The sequence below is a fragment of the Bidens hawaiensis genome, unplaced genomic scaffold (genome assembly GCF_021521415.1).
Source record: "Bidens hawaiensis isolate Kalapana, Puna unplaced genomic scaffold, B.hawaiensis_p1.1 tig00004234_1, whole genome shotgun sequence".
NCBI classification, from domain to species: domain Eukaryota; kingdom Viridiplantae; phylum Streptophyta; class Magnoliopsida; order Asterales; family Asteraceae; genus Bidens; species Bidens hawaiensis.
In genome coordinates, this window is record NW_027491252.1 from 1852580 (window position 1) to 1864891 (window position 12312).

General features: G+C 45.3%; 1 non-coding gene and 1 pseudogene across 1 annotated transcript; both read right to left on the bottom strand.

The window, feature by feature from the left end:
- Positions 1-1262: 1262 nt before the first annotated feature.
- LOC143625764 (NADH-ubiquinone oxidoreductase chain 2 pseudogene) lies at positions 1263-4886 on the bottom strand (annotated as a pseudogene).
- Positions 4887-6857: 1971 nt separating this feature from the next.
- On the bottom strand, positions 6858-6940 carry TRNAY-GUA (transfer RNA tyrosine (anticodon GUA)). The gene has a single exon. It is a non-coding gene; the product is annotated as a tRNA-Tyr (tRNA).
- Positions 6941-12312: the final 5372 nt, after the last annotated feature.

A 12312-nucleotide genomic window follows, 5' to 3' on the forward strand; every position in this document is an offset into this window, starting at 1 on the left:
GCTCCGGGCAGGTTCGGATCACTTACAATACATGGCTCTACGAAGGAAGGGCTTGGGTTAGGAGCATTTTCAATATGATTCTTTTCCTGTATTTGTTCGATGAGAAATGCGAGTCTGTTTTGTCCACTTTCTCCATCCCCCTCTATAAAAATGACAAAAAAGGTAATGGAATTACTTCTTATTCCCGTGTTTGATCTCTTCCATCGCGGCCTCGCTCCTTGTCACCTATGTTGAAGAAAGGTTTGGGACCCTGTAGAGAATGAAGAGGGGCCAAAGATCTTCCTCTCAACAGTGCTTCTCGAGGCTCCACTCTCCTCCCTGAATAAGTAAGGCCCCGTTAGCCTTAACGAAGATGAGGATAAAGAGTAAGGATTAAAGCCCCCTTAGCTCTGCCAGGCACTGAACAGGGGTTAGCTCTGTAAATATGTAGAGCCAAGTGTAGTATGGTGTAGTAGTAGGCACTTAAAGGCCCCTTCCCGGCTATTGGATCACTCCAGTGCTTCGAGTACTACGGACCCTCTACAATCCATTGCAGCAGAGCCCTTTCATGAGCGGGGGAGGGCTAAGCACAGTTCTTTGAATCAAACGTTGAATGAAATAGATTCTTTTTTCGATATCAAAATAGAAATCGAATAGGATAGATGGATCTATCTTTCTCTTTATAGATATAACTATAAAAAAAGGATTTTTCTAGTGAAGTAGCGTAACAAAGAAGCCCCAAATCCTTTATTTGGCCAGGAAAGACTGCGCTGCTTTGGGCCCAGGAAGCGAAGGGGATGAGCTCGGCTGCTTCTCCTCCAAACTTCCTTTTCTCCGTGCCCGTTCCGCATACGCTTCGCGCGCCATTGGCGCTTTGCTCTCCTCTTATTCTTCATTGGACGGTTCGGATGGACTTCGCCGTTCTTTCCCAACTAAAATAGAAAAGGCTGTATCACATCGAGATGCCGATTCGTTTTCCGCCCCCAATGAGATGGGGAATTTATAACTCCCTGTTTAGACTTTTGGGCCCTTCATCTTTTTGAATTGAGACCCGGCCTGGCTCGCATCGTTCCAACAACCGGCGGGGAGCACCTCAGTATACGATCGCGTACAGTAACTGGGAGTCCTATTACACCTAAGGCCAACTTCAATTCACCAAACCAAGGTTCATCTCGTGTAGTGATTGTGGACCCGTACAAGGATATTGAGTAGACAGTTGATGTAGACTCGACCCTATCTTTCGTAGCATGCATTCCCATCCGTGCCGCAACTGATTTGGTAAGCTACGTGTCCGGTCCATGGAGAACTGCCTTCGGTCCCCCAAACTGACTTACTCGTGGCAACCTTCCGGCCGCCCAACGACCTATAACGCTAGTCACTACTCCCACTGGGCTAGGAAGTAAGCCCCACAACCCAAGGCGGCGAAGAAAAAATAGAATTTGCTACAAAAGCCGGCTAACGGGGGTATTCCTGCGTAGGAGAACATAGTAATGGAGAAGGTAATAGCCGAAATAGGATTCGTTTTGGCTAGAGCGCCCAAATCCGCTATATATTTGACACGGCTTTGCCGTATAGCTGAAACTATGGCGAATGCATCTATAGTCATTGATGCATAAATAAAGATACCAATTAGTAGTGATTGAATTCCTTCTATGGTTCCACAAGAGAAACCAGTACCAATATAACCTACATGTCCAATTGAACTATGAGCTAGAAGTCTTTTGACTTTCGTTTGGGCCATGGCGGCCAGCGCTCCTAAGATCATAGAAGCAATGCTGTAGAAAAAGAAGATTTGTTGCAATGTAGCTCCATCAATCAATCATACCCAGTGAAGTCCCACCAACAGCAAAGCTATAGGTAGGGTCAGGGGAGGGTGGGATGTAGGCACACCGTACCTCTATCCAAAGGGATAAAGAGGTGGCTTCCAGAGAGACCCTTAGCTCTAAAGTCCATATGTATGAAGCAATACAAAGGAAATCAAAGTTTAACAGTAATAATAATATTAATGATAATAATAATAATAATAGTAATAATAATAATAATAATACTAATAATAATATATATGAAAAGAATATACTAATACTATGTATATGGGAAGAATAATACTAATAGTAATACTAATACTAATACTATAAATGTGACCAAAATAAGGTAAATAGAAGCCCTAAGGAATTCCTTTCTCACTAAAAATCCATAACTTTAATTCTACTTCTCCATGAATTCCTATCCTCAACCATGTCCTCAGAAAGGTTTAAGTCTATCAAATCATGCTTAATCCTCTCATCCCACGTCAGTTTAGGTCGTCCTCTACCCCTCCTCCCTTCTATAGTAATTTTTTCTACGGTTCTAACAGGATTCTTCGGCTGTCTTCTCTTCACATGTCCAAACCATCTCAATCTCCCCTCTCTTATCTTTTCTGCTATGTTCGCCACCCCTAATCTCTCTCGGAACACAACGTTTCTTATTCGGTCTAACCTTGTGTGCCCACACATCCAATGTAGCATTCTCATTTATGCTACCTCCATCTTCCGCACTTGTGCCTTCTTGATAGCCCAACAATCCGATCCATATAACATTGCAGGTCTAACCGCAACCCTATAAAATTTTCCCTTTAGTTTAGATGGGAAACTCTTGTGGCACAGTATACCTGTGGCTGCTTTCCATTTACACCATCCTACCTGAACTCGATGGGTCACATCACTTTCTAATTCCCCATCGCTCTGAAAAAATGATCCTAGATACTTGAACTTCGTTACCCGCGGAACCACCTGCCCTTCAATGGTGATCTGTACATCCTCGTTGTCATTCCCCCCGCCGAAATCACAGTGGAGGTACTCCGTCTTAGAGCCACTAATCCTTAAACCTTTTGTCTCTAAGGTTGTTCGCCACTCCTCAAGCCTCATGTTTAGATCTTGTTTTCTCTCAGCAAGTAACACAATTTCGTCTGCGAACATCATGCACCACGGAAGCGTCCCCTGAATCGACTTTGACAACTCATCCAAGACTACTGCAAAAAGAAACGGACTCATCGCTGACCCCTGGTGAAGACCTACCTCTACTGGGAAGAAATCAGTATCCCCTACTGGCGCACGGACACTTGTTGCACTCCTTGTATACATATCCATAATTATCTCTATGTATTTCCTTGGTACTCCTCTACCCTCCAAGCACTCCCAAAGCACCTGTTGTGGCACACTGTCATAGGCCTTTTCTAGGTCAATAAACACCATATGCAGGTCACGCTTCTTCTCCCTAAACTTTTCCATTGATCTTCTTAAAAGGTGTATTGCCTCTGTGGTGGAATGCCCCGACATGAAGCCAAATTGGTTCACAGTAACCTGAGTTTCCCGTTTACGTCTAACCTCAATCACTCTTTCCCATAGTTTCATAGTATGGCTTAGAAGTTTGATTCCTCGGTAGTTACCACAACATTGGGCGTCTCCTTTGTTCTTATAGATAGGAACAACAATGCTGCTCCTCCATTGGTCTGGCATCTTACCATATTTGAGGATAATGTTGAACAGAGTAGTTAACCACATGACTCCTTCCTCACCCAAACACTTCCACACCTCGATGGGTATGTTGTCTAGGCCAACCGTCTTAGCCCTTCCCATCCTCCTAAGTGCAGTCTGCACCTCTTCTCGTGTGATCCGTCGGCAGTAGCAGTTATTCGGTTGTTGTCGTAGGACGATTGTGTTGTCATGTTCTTCTTTGTAAGCTCTCCCATTGTTAAAAAGATTCTGGAAGTAGGTTTGCCATCTTAGCTTGATGTCCTGCTCCTTGACCAATACATGCCCATCTGTATCCTTTATGAACCTCACAGGCCCTAGATCGTGCCTTCTACACTCTCTGGCTTTGGCAATCTTAAACATAGCATGTTCCCCTTCTTTTGTTTGTAAATGCTCATACATCTGTTTATAAGTTGCATTCTTTGCTTCCGCCACTGCCTTCTTTGCCTCTCTCTTGGCCGTTTTGTAAATCTCCCTCAATTCCACTCGCTCCTCCTCATTCGTGCACCTCATAAGCTCCCTAAAGCATCCTTGTTTGTCCCTTATCTTGTCTTGTACGACATCATTCCACCACCAAGACTCCTTATGCCCACCTGTCTTTCCTGTTGTGATCCCGAGAGTCTCCTTTGCTATTTGAATGATCTTTGTCGCCATATCTTCCCATATATGAGTTGAGTCCCCATTTAGTCTAGCCCGCGTATGCAGTATTAGTTTATCCTTAAACAGTAGGGGATTTTCGTCCTTCAAATTTCCCCATCGAATTCTTGGTGTACCTTTCTTCTCTTGAACAGTCAGCTTATTTATGAATCCTATATCTGCCACCAGCAGTCGATGTTGAGCCACAACTGTCTCCCCAGGTATGACTTTGCAGTCCTTCCACCAACGTCGGTCTCCTTGCCTCATCAAAAGGTAGTCAATTTGCGTGTCACGTCCGCCACTGCTAAAAGTGATCAAGTGAGAATCTATTTTTCTAAAATAAGAATTTATAATACCTAGGTCATGGGCCATCGCAAACTCTAGGAGATCTGTTCCGGTCTCATTCCTATCACCATAACCGAAACCCCCATGTACGCCTTGAAAACCATTATTAGCCTTACCAATGTGTCCACTAAAATCACCTCCTATACAAACCCTTTCACCCCTAGGTATGCCTCCTACCACTGCGTCTAGGCAATCCCAAAAATCTCTCTTTTCCTGGTCCCTACGCCTATATGAGGCGCGTAGGCGCAAACTACTACCACTACTTCCTCTCCTAGTACTAATCTCAACACCATAATCCTATCAAAAGACGTGAATAGAAAGACGTGAAATATTAGCAAAAATAGAGATTTTAGGCACAATAGAAAAAAATGTTGTAACCGGGGTGGGTGAACCCTCGTAGATATCAGGTGCCCACATATATAGAGTCAAAAGAGATATGGAATCCGAAGGGGAGGGGGTTTTCTTCGGGGCTCGAGAGATGGAATAGATAGGGCCCCACAAGTTTTAAATTCGCCGCTGGTCTATCGGGAGGGAACGAGGAATTCTCAACGAAAAAAGGTGCGCTCTGAACCGAACGTGAAAGTCGTTTTCCATCAGACGGCTGTTCCCGTAACTTGTTGGGGGCCATTCGAGGCAGCTTATCACAAGCACCCCGCCCCATACGACTTGTTGGGGGCCATTCGCCTTTTGAATCAAACAAAGTAAGTAGTAGGGGCTTCTTAGCAACTTTCATTCTTAAGGAAAGCGAAGAACCCACTTTTAGTCAATAAGAGCCCTACTTCCCTCGAAAAACCTCATCACTGAAATTCAAGCGCAAACCCATTTCTTAGTCACCGGGCTGAGCGCACCTTTGGTACTTCAGTAGGGCGAGCTCTTTGATGGTGACTTCTTTCGGGGAGACGAAAGGCTACTTCAATATAGAAAACAGCCGGAAACTCGAGAGGGTCGCCTTTGGGAGCGTTCACCAGTAACCATCACGACAACATAAAAAGGAAGGAGTGAGGCTGACTGAATCCAATCCATAAACCCGGAAACGAAACTAAGTTCGTTCCCTTTCGTCAAGTAGGTAAAGTAGGCATACGAACCAATTTAGCTTTGCCTTAGACTCTATTGGAACAAAGAAAAGAAGGAGGCGGAATGGATAAAGGAAAGGGATAAAGGTCCTCGGACTTCCAGGCGGTTTTTCTTTTGGGCAACTGTTCACCGTTGGATCTCGCCAATACAGCCCCCTATAGTTTTCGTTACCGAGATATCTTTTTTTTCATTGTTCACAGGTATTTTTTGGGTAATCTGCTCCCATGCTGCAAACAGTCAAATCTGAACTTAACCTTGTCGCTCTTCTTTCTTTCCTCGCGAGAAAGGAAGCACACCAGCAGCATGCGTTGCGTGATTCTACTGTGTTTTTTTTGCACTTGACTGGGTGGACAGTTGACCGGAAGAGAACTTAGATTCGCCCGGCCAGCAGGCGTGAGGCGTGCTTATATTGTGTGACAACACTACAGAGCGAGTGGCTCTTCTAGGCGGGCAGCTGTGTGATAATACTACAGAGAAAGCGGCGCTTTCGTGTAACATGCTATGGTCTCAACGCCTTTACGAGGTAGTGATGAGTTTCATGCGCTCTAAGCCCGGCCCGCGCGCGGTTAGGAAGATTGGCCGCAATCTGAGCGGTACCACCCACCCTACCCTACCACCTATAGGCGGCCGTCCGTCCTACAGCCGCCCGAAAAGGAACTGCAGTGATCTTGAATAGGGATCCTACAATGATAGATAGAATCCCCATAAAAATACCACTAGATCGAGCACCAGTGATTTCGTATCCGGTCAAAATCTTGGCTAATTGATCAAAGTGGGTAGCTCCAGTAGACCCATAGATCATGGAACAAATAGGGTAGGTAGGCCCAACCACCACACTACACGTATAGACGCAAACCCCCCTCGTTATCGTACGTGCGACTCTCACCGCATACGGCTCGCACAAAGACTAATAAATTCATCCCGAGCCTTTTCTTCCACCTCTCCTCTCCAATCCTCGAGCAAACTTGCGTCCCCCAGGCGCTATGAAATGGGGGTCTTTCCTTCGCCTATCGTATGTATCGGCTTGGCTTCATACCGAACCAAGGAGGCATTCTGGAGAGCGCGTACGTGTAGGAAGGCCGACGACTATATAAGCTAAACGACTACGACTACAAGCCAAGCCGGAAGCTACTCGCTTCTATTCTCGTTGGGATTGGATACAGATGGGGAATCTATAGATCGTAGTAGTTCGCCAACCTCTCTAACTAACATACGATACAATTGAACTTCACGGAACGGCCAAAGGAGCTTCGCTCGGTTGGCCTTCCTACGCTGACGAATGCTTCTTTTCTCTTCTCTGAAGTCTACAACAAGTGGGAGAGGCAGGATTCGAACCTACGTAGAAAAACTTCAACAGATTTACAGTCTGTCGCTTTTGACCACTCGGCCACTCTCCCCTTCCCGGGCCAAGGCCCCCCTTCATAGCTTCTGGCGAAGCTGCGAGTTCATGAGCAAGTGAATGAACGAGCTATGTTCCTAAAAGGAGTGACCATCTTTCTTTTCTTCCCTTTCCCTATCCCTTCAAAGCCCGGTTGTGCGCTAGCGCTTGACTAATTATAGAAAGTCAGGCTCTTCTGTCGAGCGAAGCTGCGAGCCTACCCTTCTCGAGCCTACAACAATATCTTACGCTTACCAAGCCTAAAAATAGGGCTACAGCAAGCCAAGCAAGCTTTCCCCCTTCGTTTGTTGTGGGTCGCGCCTCACCGCAGGCACTGAATGAATGAAATGAGTGGAGATCTTCCTTCCCCCTTGCTAATTAACAAGAACTTCGTTGACACTAGTGGCGAAGAATCATTTTTAAAATAATAATAAATTTGTTGTGGGTCGCGCCTCACCGCAGGCACTGAATGAATGAAATGAGTGGAGATCTTCCTTCCCCCTTGCTAATTAACAAGAACTTCATTGCCACTAGTGGCGAAGAATCATTTTTAAAATAATAATAAATAAAGAACTCGGAGCTAGCAGAGCTTTAGCCATTGGACCACATCGATCTATCCTACCTAAACTGTAAGCCTTTTCTTGTTCTTCTTCGAATGAGGCTAGTGGAGACTAATTCCTTCCGGCTAATGAAGAGACTACTCCAGTCTTCCCATTCATTCCCATCCTTCTTCTTCGTTAGAATTGAACGAACCAAGTTCACCTATTCGAGAGTGAGGAAGAAAAACCAACAAGAAACTTCCCACTTTTGATGTCCTGCGATTCTGCTAGTTTAGAAACTAAGGAGAAGGACAGGGGGCGCTAGTTTAGAAAAGCGAGAACTCTAAATTCTCCCCAAGTAGGATTTGAACCTACGACCAGTCAGTTAACAGCCGATCGCTCTACCACTGAGCTACTGAGGAACAACGGACTTAAGGAAGCCGACTCTCGTTCTTTGGACCAACCTATGACCGAACAAAAAGGAGTTCGTCACCCTCACATACACCGGGAAAAAGGTTATGATAGAAAGCCCCTCCCCGGCCGGAGAGCCTCCAGGACAAGGAGGCGGCGATCAACCATCCACTCTCGAGATTCGTATTGATCAATTGATCTTCGCGTCTTGCCAGTTCACTAAGTAGACAGGCAACAAAGGCTGAAACTCTTCCTACCGAAAACAAGGGACCCACGTCTCATCCTAGGAGTTAGCAGGTATGAAATAGTCCCATCTCCGTCTCTCCGAGTTTCTGCTACTAAGTAGCACTTCTGCTATTCAATCAAAGAATCGATTCCTGAAAAAGCCCTATCTTATTACTAAAGCGCTATCTATAGGCATTCTTGCTCGTTAGCGCTTTAGTTTGATTGCAGCTAGGGCGCCCCTTTTCTTTCCACTTTCTCTAAGTCAAGCTTTGAAGCCCCTACTGGGATGGGATATTTGAAGAAGCGCAGGTTTGGAACCCTATATACAAGGGGCTGGTCTCGATCCCGCTTGGTGTTGCCCCTCTGGATTATTGTTGACTCAACATTGATTTCGTGCATGAGTTGGAGGCTCTACCTCCATCCATTGAGTAAAGTAAAGGGAGGTTTTGCTACAGTGATTCGGGTGGTTGGTGGCCCTTCGAGAGTTGCGGGTCCTTGCCGCTGCATGAGTGGTAGCTCACGCTCAAAAGTCCTCCGACACGAGTCCTAGTCGTTGCGCTGCGGTCCGTTTCCAGGCTTCGCTTGCAGGATTTGCACTTCTAATTGGTTCCATCCATCCCCAACCCTAATGAATCGAGTATGAAAGGGTCAAGCGGTTCGGGTTTTCGGTCGGTTCCGTTCACCTTCCCCCCTCATAGTCCATTAGTGGGTAGGGTGGTAACTTAGAGGCCGCCGGCCTCCTCTTCAGACGTGTCTCGACAACCTGGTGGTTCTTCGGTCTCCGCTTTTGGGGGCGGGAGTGCTTGATCGCTGGGATTTCCTTTTCCTCAACCAATTCGGTTGTGTCAGTCAGTCTAACATTTTTTTATGGGCTGGTTTGACTGGACAACGATGGATTGAAGGTAATATAGATTTGAGTTCAAGTGGCACAGAACCTTCGATCTACCATAGAGTAGAATACTACCAAATTCATTCTATTGAAGCGTAACATTTCATTTCCTGTTGCATTTCTTTGGTTTGGAAGTTCCAGAATGTTGTCTGTGGATTTCCAGCCCCCTATATTATATGCCAAAAGATTGATTCAAGTTCCGCGCTGCTCACCACTCCTGGAGGCCAAGGACGGGGTCGAACCGTCATTCCAGGATTTGCAGTCCGATACATTTTCATTATGTTACCTAGCCAAACCCGCCACCTCATGTGCCAAAGTAAAACGGTTGTTCTTCCTTCCCCGCTCCCTCTTTTTCGACATATGCGGCGGCGGGTTACCAAAGAAGAGGGGACAACTTCTTTCTCCTTTGCATTGCTCAATCTTCCTTTTCTGATTGAAAATAGCAAGCCACTCCACTACTGGTACAGAGGCCAGATAGAAGGTTGCTTATATGTTCGGGCTCGAAAATCTATCTTTTACCTCTCCTCCCTGTCTCCATTCTGATTGATTCGCTTCTTCCTTCGCGCAAGCCTTTGGTTCACCCCTTGTTGTGTTGCATTTTCTGCTCCTCCGCTTCAGTCTGCCTTCTTCGGATAGCCGGGGTCCGACGTTTATTTCCGATTTCATTGTCAGCTCCAGGTTTTGGGCGGCCCATCTGGTTAATTCAGCTATCACTGCTGGAAGCCCCTGCGGTTGTTCGGCTGCGTACTCCCTGTCCGCCTATCTCACACTCCCAAAGCATCTTTTTTTCATATTTCATTTTCCTTCGCCCGTCCATTCCTTTCAAGCGCCCTTAGACTCGTTACGTTGTTCGACTGAACTCGTTGGCACCGCGCTCTATTCGGTCGAAACCCGGTTCGTCGAGAACCTTCTCTCATAGATTCCCTTCACCAAGTCTCATCGCCAGCAATCCGCTCTTATCCCTTGGTGTCAAAGGGCGAGTTCCTTTCTTGTCTTGACCAAAAAATTTCTTTATTCTCATTGGAGAAAGACTCTCCCTCTACTTTTTTTGAAAGGGGCGGAGAATACCACTCTATCAATAACAAGAAAAAAGTAGCAATTCCGTTTCAAATGGTTTGAGCTTGGAAGCAACCTGCTATCTATCGATAGGCGAGAACAGACTGCTATTGGCTGCTTCGCCTATCGATTCGATTATGGCCGGCTTGGAGACATCAGAGGAAGACTATCATCTCTATCCGGGTACAATCATAGCATAGCTTCATTCATTCGTTGAACCTTGAGGATAACCATTAGCATTGAGGTCAATCACCAAACCACCTCTATCATACATACGACATTACACGACGCAAGAGTGCATGGCCAACACACACCTAAAGCGCCTACGTTCCGCTTGCAGCCAATACAACCACAACCTAACTTGCACGAGATTCAACAACCGAAGCTACTGGTAGTCCCGAGGGGACGGAATCCTCCAATAATAGTTAGCAGTACTGAACAAGTGAGTCATCGGTCCGGGGAAAGAAAAGGACTGCCTTTGAAAAAAGAAAAAAGGAACTCGCTTAACTCGCTAGGCCTTCGGAACAAAGGCGATTCTATTCATGCTTCAGACGATTTGGCTAATTATAAAGACTTCTTTACTAATTCTATTAGACTTCTTCTATTATAAAAAGAAAGGCGAAACTTTAGGCCTGTTTAGCGCCTTTCCAAAGTAAACCTAAAAAAACTTTTTCTTTGGGAAGTAAGGACCAAGTGAAAAATGTAAAACGTCCGCTAAAGCCCACAGGAGAAGATCTTTTTTAGATCAGCAACGAATGTCTTGTATCTATGAAGAAATATTTATCCCTGGGTTAAGACCTTGAATGCCATACCTTGCTCAAGGCAATTCACGAGAGAATCGCGCACAGTTCCCTTTGGCCGAGATGTGAATGCCCATGATTTGCTCGGTATAGTGATGGATTTCATGGCCGACGTCTAACTGGCACGAATACGCTATCCTAGATGGAAACGACTTGCCAGCAGAGCATTTTCTCTTTCGTCCTCGGACGTTCGGACCTTTTGTTTGATTCCGGCACTTGCCTTCTCATGCCCGGAACCCTCGCGGCTGATTGGGAGAAAGAGCGAAAGCGAGAAAGATGGCTTGTTATACATCGGAAATCAAAAAGAATTCCACGGGGATTGCCTTCTCTTCTAATATATATATATATATTTATTTCATTATTAACATCCAATCCCATGCTAATAAGAAAAACGAGCGATTGCTAGTCATCTTTCATAAAAAAAATGGTAGGGACTGAGGCTCTGAAGGCTTTACAACTTTCTTCAATTAGGGAATAGCGCAGATGGATAAATCACGCAGTTCTGCAGCGTCCTCCAACTCGCTGTCCGCTCCCCTTCACTTTCTTTGCTGGACGGGAAGATGCGAATCGGGGGAAGGCCTTCCCACCACGCGAAGTTCAAACCTCGCCGGAGAGGAATTGAAAACCGGGAAAAAAGCCCTTCGCAATCGAAGGTGAAAGCGGGAAAAAGACGACGAAAGCCTTTTTTTTCTTTGAATTTTCTTTTGTTTTCATTCTAGATAAAACCTCCTTGAAGTATCAACTAATGGGGGAGGCGTGAGATTATACAACCCGCCCTTTCTTTTTTTTTCACAAGTAGTAAATTTAGGATCTAATTCAGATATCAGAAGGATTACCATATATAACAACAAAATTTATCCGCCGATTCCTTTGAATCTAGCCTCCCGGTCTGTCATTATACCTCGAGAAGTATAAATAATTACAATCCCCATCCCACCTAAAATTTGAAGAGTTCGTTGATAGTTAGAATAGATTCGTAGACCAGGTAGACTGATCCGTTTTCAATTTTGAAAAGTTATGTTAGGTTCTTAGTAGCAATCGGCGACCTTTTTTATTTTACTTCACAGAGCTTTTCGTCTCCTTGATAGCTGGAAGTTCTCCATAAGTATGAAAAGCTGGAGGACTTTGTACCATCCATTCCGGTGTGGTTGGATTCTGTTCAATAGCCCAAGGACTTGGAGCGCATCTTTTGTTGTTTCCACTGCTTGAAGTGAATGTTACGACCACGAAGAAACGACAAATCCCAACTACAGATATATAAGAGCAAGAACGGCTAAGGGCAAAGGTCGGATTAACCCCGAAAAAAGTGATCCAAAAATGGATTTGACCTAAAGTTTCAGGATATGTTCGACCAAAGAATTTACCTACCCAATAGTGAAATCCTGCAAATAAAGAAAAACGGCTCCCATAGAAAGTACATAATGGAAATGTGCAACCACATAATAAGTATCATGTAGAGCAATGTCTAGCC